Genomic DNA, 13115 nt, shown 5'->3' on the forward strand with positions numbered 1-13115 from the left:
ACCTTTTTTTCTGGCAGTGAGAAACTGGGAATGGTTAAATTTGTGCTGTACTCACACGTTAGACTATCATGAGGCATCACAAACCATGTTTTTGGAAAACAAAGAGTAAGCACAAAATAATATATTAACTGGTTCCAATTTTATAAATATTAAATTATAAGCATAGGAAGAGCGTAGGAAAAACACAGGGGTGGGCAAAAGTAGGTTTATAGTTGTATGAGGAACAGAGTTTATTCTTGCATTATTATTTATTAGTTATTGTATTATTTCCTTTACAAACAACTGTGAACTACTTTTCCCTCACCCTGAACATTTTTAAAATGAGCAGTTTCAGGGAATGGCAATTTCACTTAGTTAAAAGCTTTGATCCCAGAGTTAAACAGGCCTGGTTTGAATCCCTTCCCAACCCCTTACTAGCTGTGTGACTGGACAAGTGACTTATTAGCTCTATGATGATCAGCAGGTTTTTAAACTTATCTAAGACTCAGTTTCTTCAGCTGTAACTGGGGTGATAACAATACTTATCTCCTAAGCTTGTTTGGATTTGTGCAACAGTGCATCTAAAGTACTTCTTCACACAGGGTTGTTGCATGGCAGCATTCAGTACATGTTATTTATTTGAATTGCAGGTGGCTTTTATTTTAATCTTTATTTTCTAATAATTAAAAAAATTTTAAACTGAAAGGCAAAAAAATTGGAACCCTTTCACCTGGCCTTTTGTTATCTGGAAAAACTGCAGTAGCCAGTCCAAGATGCCATCTGGTACCATATATGGATGGAAGGACTCTTGACAGTTTTTCAGTATTTTGTAGTTGAGACAGGTACATTTTTTAAAAAGCAATTTTAACTAGTTATATTTCTGAAACATACTCCCAACTTTTCTTCGTAGGATTTTTTTCCTTTTTTTTTTTTTGTATATAATGTAAGCAGTATTTGGCTTATTTTTTTCTATCCCCAAAATTTTATTTTCTTGATTTAAAAGCCCCCCTCTTTTTTTAAAAAAGAAGTCAAAGAACACAGTCATGTTTTTAAAATTTTCTATAGATAAAATCTGAATTTGGTTAATATTGACTGCACATTTGGCACTCAAATTTCAGACATATTTAGTGCTAGCTTCTGTACATCTCACCTAATTGTTTAAATATGTGAGCATGATTTTGATATTTGGGAGTTGGAGGAGAAAACCCTTGAGACTTTCCAGCTTGAGTTAAAAGGCTTAGTGTGTCTTGGAGTCAGTTGATGTAAGCTGGGAGGAAGACTTCAGCATCTGGAACCCTTTCACCTGGCAATGGTGTCTTTCTCATAGAAGAAACGCATTTGGGCTGCACACAGGCTGCAGAAAGCTCAAGCTACATTTTCTTCACAGGAGGGTAGCAGCTTTGCACTTACAGTAAGAGAGCTTCAAAGCTTTGTCTCCTGGAAATGATGCTACCTTTCATTTACCTCAGACATTCTTTATTACATCTTCTGTAGCAAACAGGAGGCTAAGAAAAGGAAAAACAGACAAGTTGTTAACATTGTTTCCAGTTAATTATGAATAAACTAGAGGCCCGGTGCACGAAATTTGTGCACGGAGGGGGGTTGTCCCTCAGCCCAGCCTGTACCCTCTCCAATATGGGACCCCTCGAGGGATGTCCGACTGCCCGTTTAGGCCCGATCCCGGTGGGCCGTCGGTTCCCTAAATGGGCAGTCGGACATCCCTCTCACAATCCAGGACTGCTGGCTCCTAACTGCTTGCCTGCCTGCCTTCCTGATTGCCCCTAACCGCTTCTGCCTGCCAGCCTGATCTCCCCCTAACCACTCTGCTGCCAGCCTGTTTGCCCCCAACTTCCCTCCTCTGCCGGCCTAGTCACCCCTAACTGCCCTCTCCTGCAGGGTTGATCACCTCCAACTGCCCTCCCTTGCAGGCCGGGTGCCACCCAACTGCCCTCTCCTGCTGGCCATCTTGTGGTGGCCATCTTGTGTCCACATGGGGGCAGGATCTTTGACCACATGGGGGCAGCTATATTGTGTGTTGCAGTGATGATCAATCTGCATATTACTCTTTTATTAGATAGGATAGAGGCCTGGTACAGGGGTGGGGGCCAGCTGGTTTGCCCTGAAGGGTATCCCGGATCAGGTGGGGGTTCCCTTGGGGCATGGGGCGGCCTGAGCAAGGGGCCTGTGGTGGTTTGCAGGCCGACCACGCCCCCTGGCAACCCAAGCGGAGGCCCTGGTATCTGGAATTTATTTTCCTTCTACAATTGAAACTTTGTAGCCTGGAGCAGAGCCAAGCCTGGGGCTCCCTCCGAGGCCCGCAGCCATTTGTGTTGGTGTTATAATTGAAACTTTGTTGCCTTAAGCGGGTGGGCCTGGCCAGGTTCTGTGGAAAGCTTTGCTTCCCCTGTTGCCAGGGGCAACCCTGGCCTGCTCTCTCAAGCTCCATTCTGCCGCCATTTGTTTGAATTTGTTTACCTTCTATAATTGAAACTTTGTAGCTTGAGTGGAGGCTTAGGCCTGGCAAGGGCAGGCAGAAAGCTTGGCTTCCTCTGTTACCTAGGAAACCTTGCTCTCTGTGGCTGTAGCCATCTTGGTTTGGGTTAATTTGCATGCTCTCTCTGATTGGATGGTGGGCGTGGCTTGTGGGTGTGTCGGAGGTATGGTCAATTTGCATATTTGTCTATTATTAGATAGGATGGGTTGATGGTAACATAAAACTTGAAAACCATAGAATCCCGAATATATGCAAATACATTTTGTTATTGTACTTAGTCAAATCTCAGATGGTACCAATTGTAAGATAGGCCTTATTTCTGATATATTGAAATGTATCAAAAGTATGACTTAGAATCAATGAAATATAGTAGTGAGTAAAAAAATAACAACAAAAACCTTTAGGTTTGATCCCTGGTCAGGGGACATACAGGAATCAACCAATGAATGCATAAAGAAGTGGAACAACAAATTGATGTCTCTTTTCCTCCTCCCCCACCCCCCTAAAAATCAGCTTAAAAAGAAAAAAAGCAAACCAACTTCAGTTGCAGTCATTTGTATTTTTCAGTTTTGTTTCAAAAAGGAGAATAACCTGAATGCATCTGAAATTGGAATCTAAGCTTCTAATCTATAGCAGAAAGCTTTTGCAGCCATATGTTACTTTAATCACACCTGGTGCCACCTCTGATACACCTTGCTCCTACGTTGTGAGTTCAGCATTGATGGACTCATGAATCAGGTATTTCAACATAACTCTGCTTGGCTACTGGGCCTAATATAAGCAGACAGTGGGTGACGTTTTATAGTGTTAATCTGCCAGACTGCTGTCAACACATTGGGTACCATAAAGCAGTGTCACCAAGACTGTTCCACCAGAGTGATGCCAGAATCTATAAAACTCACAGTGAAACAAGAAATGTACTGCTAAGCACTAAAAGCCTGATTTAACCAACAATCAAGTATTTGAGTATAGATTCTGAGCTTAATATGAGCTAGCGCCTATATTGTACATGTGCAAAAGTAGTAAAATCAGTGGTTCTTGTTTATAAGAAGTTTTAAAGTCTTATTACTCAGTGATATAAAGCAAGGAAGGGTTGCCTTTAATTTTTTTGTATCTAGGATACTTTGAGAGGAATTTGCATGAGATAGTGTGAGGCCAGTATGGAAAGAATACAGGGTAGGCAGACTTCTCCAGACACACATGTAGCCCTTTTATAGTGATGTCCAAGATTCCTCCTCCACCAACCACAAAAAAAGAAAAACTTCAGATAAAGTGATAGCAGTATGAAGATTCCTTAAGTGCATAATCACAGAGCAGAAAGATAGCCTGGCATAGAGGCTAAAGCCAAGAGTCAGACAGCCTGGGTTAAAAGCTTAGTTCCAACACTTAGTTCCAACTGCTTTGGGGGCCGTGGGCAAGTTAATCTTCATGCCTCAATTGGTAACATAATTGTTACAAAATGGAGGTTAATAATAGTACCTCCTTCATTGTCTGGCACATATCAGTCATTCATTAAAATGACCAGTTATTGCCCTGGCTGGGTAACTCAGTTGGTTAGAGTGTTATCCCGATACGCCTAGGTTGCAGGTTCGGTTCCTGGTCAGGGCACATACGAGAATCAACCAATGAATGCATAAATACATGGGACAACAAATCGATGCTTCTCTCTCTCTCTCTCTCTCTCTCTCTCTCTCTCTCCCTCCCCCATTTCCTCCCTCCCTCCCTCCCTCCCTCCCTCCCTCCCTCCCTTCCTCCCCCCTCCTTCACCCTCACCCTCTCACCCTCTTCCTCCTCCCTCCCTCTCCCTCCTTTTCTCTCAAATCAATCAAAAATTTTTAAAAAGAGCAGTTAATATTGTCATAGCTTGCTTTGTATCTTTTGCTTTTAAAATACATTTTTATTGATTTTAGAGAGGAAGGGAAAGGAAGAGAGAGGTAGAAACATCAGTGATGAGAGGGAATCATTGATCGGCTGCCTCCTGCACGCCCCCCACTGGGGACCGAGCCTGCAACCGGGGCATATGCCCTTGACTGGAATCGAACCAGGGACCCTTGGGTCTGCAGGTTGATGCTCTATCCACTGAGCCAAACCGGCCAGGGTATTTATTTGTATCTTAGTAAAGAGAATATGAAAGTGAGAGGTGTAAAGATTTGAGAGCCTTGGTGTCTGTTAGTATGACTGGAGGTTTCAAATAAAGATGGTAGATAACGCCTTTCTTGGCATCACAGCTGCAACTTGTGAGCAATTAGTTATTAACATCTTGAAAAGAAAAGATGGAAAGTGTGATTATGGCAACTACCTGTAGAACATTTTGCTCGTGGTATCTTGGTCAGGGTTTTCTGGATTTCCCCTTGTGTCATGTGGTTAAATAAGGAGTGGTTGCCACATGACAGTGTGGATTTAGGTTATAACGAAATGTAGCATGTAACAAAACCTCTGTTTTATCACATAGATTCCTATGTCTTAGGCGGTATAACCAAATATTATAATTTCATCAATAAATTACATGACCATCAAAAGAACTGAGGTGATTTCAAAATTGCCAAATATTGATATTTTAACTGTTTTTAGTCACCGGGGTGAGCCAGGACAATGTGATAGGTCCTGTTTTATTCTCCCCCCCCCCCCCCCCCCCCGCAAGGGCTAGGATAATCTTTTGTGCTGTAACCAGCGTCTCCTCTTCCTCATTGCTATGGAATATGTCCCAACTCCTCTGTTTGCTTCCTAAGAGCCTTCTCTCTACTGTTGGGTGGGGTGGGGAGGTCATAGAAAATGAGAATAAGAAATAGGGCAGGACTTGAAGGAGCTGACAGCCGAGTTAACTTTCATTTCCTCTCCAGCCCCATGCTGCACTGACTTCTAGGATCCTCTCTCACATTCTGCTCTCAGCCACGTCATGGGTTAGGTGAAGGGTGAAGTGGGCTTCTTTTCTGACTTGTTTGTGTTTCATAGCTAGAGGTTAGGGGGGAAGCTAAAGACTGAATTGATACTTGGTGATTGCTTGCTTTAGCCTCTTTCCAACCACGTTGGCAGTTTTGCACCTTCACACATTGTGTCTAGGACATTTCTAGAAGTGTCCATCTTATGGTACCAGCCAGTGGATGTTCTGTAGTAGGCATGTGCTGGCTGACAGGTCATGGGACTTTTCATTTGATGCTCTGCTGAGACTCTGTGTGTGTGTGTGTGTGTGTGTGTGTGTGTGTGTGTATACACATACACATACCGTACTTTCCGGCGTGTAAGACGACTGGGCGTATAAGATTTTCCTGGGTTAAAAAGTTTTATACGCCGGAAAATACAGTATATTGGACTATATTGATGGGATTAGATATAATGGGTTAGATATATTGGACTACTGTATTTTCCGGCGTGTAAAACGACTTTTTAACCCAGGAAAATCTTATACGCCCAGTCGTCTTATACGCCGGAAAGTACGGTATATATATTTCTAAATATTTTTTTTATTGATTTCAGGGTGGAAGGGAGAAGGAGAGAGAGAGAGAAAAACATCAGTGATGTGAGAGAATCACTGGTCGGCCGCCTCCTGCATGCCCCCCACTGGGGATCGAGCCCGCAACCCAGGCATGTGCCCTTGGCTGAAATCGAACCCTGGACCCTTCAGTCCGCAGGCCGATGCTCTATCCACTGAGCCAAGCCTCATATATATATTTTATGAGGCCGTGGAGCCTTATTTATTTTGTTAATCCTCACCCGAGGATATTTTTCCATCAGTTTTTAGAGAGAATGGAATTAAGGGGGAAGAGACAGAGAGAAAGAAACATCAATGTGAGAGACACATGGATTGGTTGACTCCCATACTGGCCCTGGACCAGGGCCAGGGATCAAGCCTTCAACCGAGGTATATGCCCTTGACTGGGATCAAACCTGGGACCTTTGGGTCTGCAGGCTGACGCTCTCTCCACTAAGCCAAACCAGCTAGGGCGAGACAACGTATTGACCTGACGAAAACCAAGGTCCCATATATGTGTCAACTGGAACTAGATGAAGACAGCATCAAACCCAGAGGAGTCGGGACCACAGAATTAGGAGATTGTGTGGGCCCACCACAATGAGATGCTGTCACATCAGGTGACCGAATAGTTTTAGAAACTTAAAAACTTTGCCAGCCTTGATGCTGGTGAGGTGCCTGTGTAAACGGATCAGACGGTCTATAAATATGAAAGTTGTCAAATGCTAGCTCTGCTGTCGATAACCATTGGAGGCAGTATAACCTAACAGTTAAGAGCGTGGGTTCTGGAGTTAGAACCTCATTCTCAGACGCTCACCGGACCACGTGATCTGAGGAAAGCTACTCAAGTTCTCCAGGCTCAGTTTCGGAAGAGACACCAGTGCCTGGCGCACGCACTCTGAGCGGACAGCTGGGATGATAAGGAGGACGATGGGTTTGCAGTTTCCGCAAGTCTGTCATTGCCTGAGAAGGCGATCGTTTCCAGAAATGGAGGGCTGGCTTCACAGATTAGAACAATATGTTCGTTTGAATTTGAGCAGAGTGAAGTTCGTGAATAATGTATATTTGGGCCGGAAAATAGGCTGATGGAAAGTGAGCACACATATGCATGCAGACATAAACTTGAGGTAATTCAGAATATCTTATGTGATAGCAATAGATCTATAGCTGCAGCTTGACCAGCAGACTTTAGATAAAATAAAATAGCTGCAGTTAATGTATCTTCATAAGCAGCAGCCATGTTTGAGTTCTTATGTGTGTGAGATAGCCAGCGCATGTAAAATGCCCATGAGGGAGTACAGTCCTGAGTACTCACTAAAGTCCTGGTGAATGTAGTCATGATAGAAAAGACCACAGCTCAGAGGGCCAGCTTTTCAGACACCCATTAACCTGTAGAAAGTCTTATATTCTTAGTATCTTTATTTGAGGACTGCTCCTTTTATTTCCCCAAGTAAGTCTAAGTCCCTTACGGTGAAGTATTTTCCTCCTATTTTTCGACATAGTTATACTTGGGCATTTGTTTGGGAAAGGATGGGATTTACTAGTTATAGTGGCGAGGGTGTTTCTTACCAAGAGATTATATTGTGGCTGTTCCGCATATACAGTAATTATAGCAGGGACTACTTCATTGTATCACAATTCTTTTGTGTAGCTTTCTATGTAACGGGAATATTTCTTAGCATGATTTTCTCTTGGAACAACATTTCTCAGGTAATTACAATTTTTAAAGAGTGTATTTTATTTGGAAAGGTGGGTTTGGGTGAGAAAAAAAAACCCTGCTCATTTGAAAGGCATTTGGTTTAGCAACAGTTCCTTGTGAACTTGTCAGATATTTTTCACCTTCCTGGGGATTTTTAAAGTTTTTTATTGAATTTATTAGGGTGACATTGGTTAATAAAATTATATAGGTTTCAGGTGTACAATTCTGTAATATACCACCTGTATATTGTGTATTTGCCACCCCAAATCAGGTCTCCTTCCATCACTCCTTTACCCTCTTTTACCTCTTCCCCACCCCCATTTCCCTCTGGTAATCTGTTGTCTGTATCTGTGAGGTTTTTTTTTTTGTTTGTTTGCTTTTGTTTTTGCTTAATCCCTTCACCCAGCCTCACAATCTCCCTCCCCTCCCCTCTGATGCTGTCAGCCTGTTCTCTGTATCTATGAGGCTGTTTCTGTTTTGCTTGTTAGTTTATTTTGTTCATTAGATTCCACATTTAAGTGAAATCATATGGTATTTATCTTTCTATGACTGGCTTATTTCACTCTCCAGATCCACTTGTGCAGTTGCAAAAGGTATGATTTCCTTATATCTATATCTTTTACGGCTGAGTAGTATTCCATTGTGTAAATGCACCACAGCTCTTTCATCCACTCACGTACTGATGGGCGCTTGGGCTGCTTCCAAATCTTGGCTATTGTAAGTAACCAAGGGTTCCTTTTTCTCCACAGCCTTGCCAACACTTGTTGATTTATTGATGATAGCCAATCTGACAGGTGTGAGGTGATGGATATCTCCTTGTGGATATAATTCTTATTTATCTCCTTGTGCTTTTAATTTGTATTTCTCTGATGATTAGTGACATTGAGCATCTTTTCATGTCTACTGGCCATTTTATGTACTCTTTGGAGATGTGTCTGTTCATTTTTTGCCTATTTATTAATTGGACTAGAGGCCCAATGCACAAAATTCATGCAGGGGCTTGGCCCTCGCAGCCCCAGCTTCGTTCAGAAGGTCGTCGGAATGGTTGTCCAGAAGGTCATCTGGAAGGTCGTTTTGCTGTTTGATCTAATTAGCATATTAGCTCTTTATTACATAGGATTGTTTGTTTTTTGGTGTTCAGTTTTATAAGTTCTTTATAGATTTTGGTTAATGACCCCTTATCATTGGTGAATATGTTTTCCCATTCAGTCAGTTGTCTTTTCACTTTTTGATAGTTCCCTTTGTTGTGCAAAAACTTTTTAGTTTGATGTAGTCCCATTTGTTTATTTTTTCTTTTGTTTCCCTGGCCCAAGGCAATATATCAGATGTCTGAGATTTTACTGCCTGTTTTCTTCTAGGATTATTTTGGTTTCTAGTCTAACATTTAAGTCTTTAATCCATTTTGAGTTTATTCTGTTGTATGGTGTAAGGAGGTGGTCTAGTTTTATAAAATTTTGCACGTATCTGTCCAATTTTCCCAATACCATTTATTGACTAGACCATCTTTACCCCATTGTATGTACTTGCCTCCTTTGTCAAATATTAATTGACCACAAAGGCATGGGTTTATTTCTGGGCTCTCTGTTCTGTTCCAATGATCTGTGGTGTCTGTTTTTAAAAGCTTCTCCCCCACTCCCTTTGGAGGGAGGAACCCATCACCACTGTGGATTTCTTTGTAGAGGAAGTTTACCTTGCGGTAGGGTGGTTTTTCTGCCCCTTATCAAATCTTAGCCCTTGGTGCAGGGCTCTGCAGAAAGTAGATGGGGAGCGAAGACCCATGCTTTCTCTCCTGCAATGTTGGTTTTGGAGGCAGGACAAAATTAACGAACACACACCCAGCTTCTCCATTCAATAGTGTTTTGATTTGGAGAATTAATTTCTTTGATTTCATTTTCCTCATCTAAAAAATATGAGCAGAAACTACTTCAGGGGTAGTTGTGAGGAGTGTGTGTGTGTGTGTGTGTGTGTGTGTGTGTTTAGTATGTAAAGCACCTAGCACAGTGCTCTGTCCATAATAGGCACTTACACTGTTAGTTACTCCCTCTCCGCCCCCCACTTTGATACTTAATTTTCTGAATGTGGCTATATAATCTGGAAAATATAGGATTTTCTTATTTTAAATAGTACACTTTACAAAAGGATTTTAAATTGATTTTTAGAGGGAGAGGGAGAGAGAGAAACATCGACCTGCTGTCTCCTGCATGTCCCCCACCCACCTCCCCCAATTGGGGACCAAGTCCAAAACCCTGGCATATGCCCTGATCGGGAATTGAACCGGTAACCTTTCAGTGCATGGGACGATGCCCAGCCAACTGAGTCACAATGGCCAAGGCAATATTACATTTTTTTTTTTTTTAAAGAGGAGGTATCCCTCCTGGTATCATTTGTACATAGGTAAATATAGTGGTTGTATACACATCACACCTTGCTTCTTGTAGTTCTTATTTTGGTTTTCTCGTCAACTTAACTGTGCATTCCAACTTTATAGAACAACTGGAATCTATTTAGTCTCCTAACTAAATAAAGATTTTAATATTAAGACCTCTTAGCAACAAGCTTGTGAGAAGGTAGAGACTGTGGTTTTAGTTGTAAGCTTAAAACAAAATCTCTTATACCAGTCCTTTCCCTATCAAAACGTTTTAGTTGCTGGTGAGTGGAACATAAAAGCAACAAGGAGTCAGCTTGTATGCTTAAATGCCTATAAATGGATTCTCCTCGTGAATATCAGCTACCTGTGCACATAGCTAGGGAGTGTGTGTGGTGAGTACTACTTAAGGTTGGTGTGAGCCAGTCTTCCACAGTGAATGTGCATTTACCTTAACTCTATACAGTGCCTTTGGCCAGTTGACTGGTGATCGTGCTGAAATGAAAAGATTACGGGAGAATGTTAGAATTTCATTGCTTTCTTTTCTCTCATTGTGTAGAGAAACACAAGGTAGGGTTGTGTGTAGGAAACAGAAGAAGTAAACAAACCAACAGAAGGCTATTTATGCTTTCATTTCCTCTCTTATAGTACTTAGATCTTAGAAGCTGTTTTAGGATAAGTTCTTAAAATCCTGTTTGGTTAAAACTCTGGTAATGGAAGTACAGTTTCGTCATCCCTTTCCCCCCAGTCCTCCCAAGGAGAAAGACATTCATGATGCTTCAGTAACTAGAACCACAGCTTCAGCTCTCATTTTGTTTAGCTGCATAATAAAATTAATATTATGTTCCTGTCTTCAAGTGTAAATGAATGTCATATTGTTCCACCTCACCCGGAAGGGCTGTTCCACCAACAGTTCTACCTTTCTGGTGCCATCTTGGACAACTTCTTCAGAAATTTATTTTCCAAACTGCTCTCCTGCCTACATTTGGCCAGTTATTAAGCCTGGTATGTTATTGTTCTGCCTCATCTTTGAAACAGTTCATGACTCCCACCTCTTCCTGTATCTTACTTCATTCTGCCAAATTAATCTTGATTCGAGCATGTCTCAGCTCTTGGACCTACACTGTAAAAATTTCACTAACTCTTCCAAGCCCCTCTGTCCCAGTTCTTCCTCTCCTCTCCAGCATGGCTCGGCTCCACACACCACTCCTGCCATGCCCTGCTCCGAACTGTGCCCAGTCAGAGCCTTTTCTCCTGTCCCTCCCCCACCTTTAACATATTAAACCCAGTCAGAAGAATTTCTCCCTTGAGTTTCCTCAGTGCTCATGTCCTTGATCATATATTTTATCTCACCTCCTCCTAAGGTATTGGCTATAAAATTAGTTGTTTCATGTTTCTTTATTGATCCAAAAGAGTAATTATGGGTATCTGTGGGCTGGGCACCATGCTGAGTGTTAGAGGTAAGCAAAACTATACCAGGTGCTCAAGGCTGGTGAGAGAGATGGGTATAAATCAAATAATCACAAAAACATATAAAAGTACAACTGTGACAATTATTTTTAAAAGAGGAAATGAGGTGGTATGGTGTGGGTAAGAGGCATTAGACTTAGATGGGAAAAGACTGACTTCTCTGAGGAAGGTAAGTGTGAGCTAGGGTCTTCCTGCCTGGAAGCTCAGTGGTGTACCGGGAGAGCTTGGTCTGTACCCCAAGAATAATGAGGAGCAGTTACTCTAATTACACTATATGCATAGATTGGAGGGGGCTGGAGATGGTGGGGGAAGACGACCATCCAGTGAGAGGTAACAGTGATTCGATGTAGTGTGGCAGTTGTGGCTACAGACAGAGTGGATGGTGCAGAAAAATTGATTAGATAAAATCAATGTGATTTGATGATAGATTGGATGTGGGGAGCCATAGGAGGACAAATGTGTCCTGGGTGACTCCCCGGTTTCTGGTTTGTCTAAATGGCTATCTGGGTACCCATGTTTGTGAGGCCACCCTTAGGCCAAAGGGTACCCTTCCTCTTGGGCACACGGGTGGTTAGTGGAATATTGGCTGGATATTTACACCACTTGCTTTGCTCAGTTCCTTGTGTAGTGAAAGGACTGTACAGCCACACACTTGACTGTAGCAGCCCTGGCTGGTCACCATGATACAGGCTTATCAGTTTACCAGGAAGGGAGATTAATCGGCTGCCTCCTGCATGTCCCCTACTGGGGGTCAGCCTGCAACCCGGGTATGTGCCCTGACCAGGAATTGAACACTGACCTCCTGGTTTATAGGTCAACCTCAACCACTGAGCCCGCCCCCCCCCCCCCCAGGCCGTGGTATGACTTTCTGCTGCAGTTTTTTTGTGTTGTTGTTGCTCTGTGTCTGCCTGCAGCATGCTTTCCCCCCCTCAAACCATAGTTTGTAGCATTTATGCAGCTGTAATCCAAAATTTTACACCATCCGTGACCCAGGAAATTCGTGGTATCATCCTATCAGGCTAAAGAAAAAGAAACAGAATACAGAGTAGTAGAGCTTGAAGCCCGGATATTGTGTATGCAGAGCGGTATGCGTACTTTTGTTGTCTGTTTCGTAAGACTCTGGTCCAGCGGCTCACATTTTTCTAGAGGTCAGTTTTCCGTTTCCGGACCAGAGGGCAGCGTCGCCTGATTATTACCACTTGGTGACATTGAGGTGGCTGAGCTGGTTGACAAGTAATCTGTGTGGGGTTGGGACAGGGAGGGACTGGCAGGTGGCTGGCGTGGCCATGCCGTATTCCTGCTCAATGCTGAGGCATGTTCTGCTTCGTATGGTTCACAGCCGCCACAGCTTCATAATCCACTTCTGGCCTGGGATGTGGTTGCTGCACAGCAGGAACATAGCGCCTGCAGGGGCAGGCCTCCCTGGCCGATGCCACGCCCACACGGCAGGCACGCCACGCCCACCAATGCCACGCCCACCAATGCCACGCCCACCAATGCCACGCCCACCAATGCCACGCCCACGCAGCGGTCAAACCATTTCATCCAGTGAGGTGACACCCCCCAGAAGTCTTTTCAGCATTTCTTTACATTCCTGTGTTGTTGTTTTTTTCTGTTTGTTTTTTTTCCCCCCAAGTCT

At 43.0% G+C, this 13115-nt stretch overlaps 1 protein-coding gene and 1 long non-coding RNA gene across 3 annotated transcripts in view; one reads left to right on the forward strand and one right to left on the reverse strand.

The window, feature by feature from the left end:
- Positions 1–13115, forward strand: part of CHD7 (chromodomain helicase DNA binding protein 7) — a 177809-nt gene that overhangs the window by 18801 nt on the left and 145893 nt on the right. The window lies entirely within an intron of this gene.
- On the reverse strand, positions 1063–12836 carry LOC114232100 (uncharacterized). Its single transcript, XR_003618149.2, has 3 exons — positions 12572–12836; positions 10458–10501; positions 1063–1484 (listed from the first exon to the last, which is right to left on the reverse strand). It is a non-coding gene; the product is annotated as an uncharacterized LOC114232100 (long non-coding RNA).

Source organism: Eptesicus fuscus, chromosome 19 (assembly GCF_027574615.1).
Source record: "Eptesicus fuscus isolate TK198812 chromosome 19, DD_ASM_mEF_20220401, whole genome shotgun sequence".
Classification (NCBI taxonomy): Eukaryota; Metazoa; Chordata; class Mammalia; order Chiroptera; family Vespertilionidae; genus Eptesicus; species Eptesicus fuscus.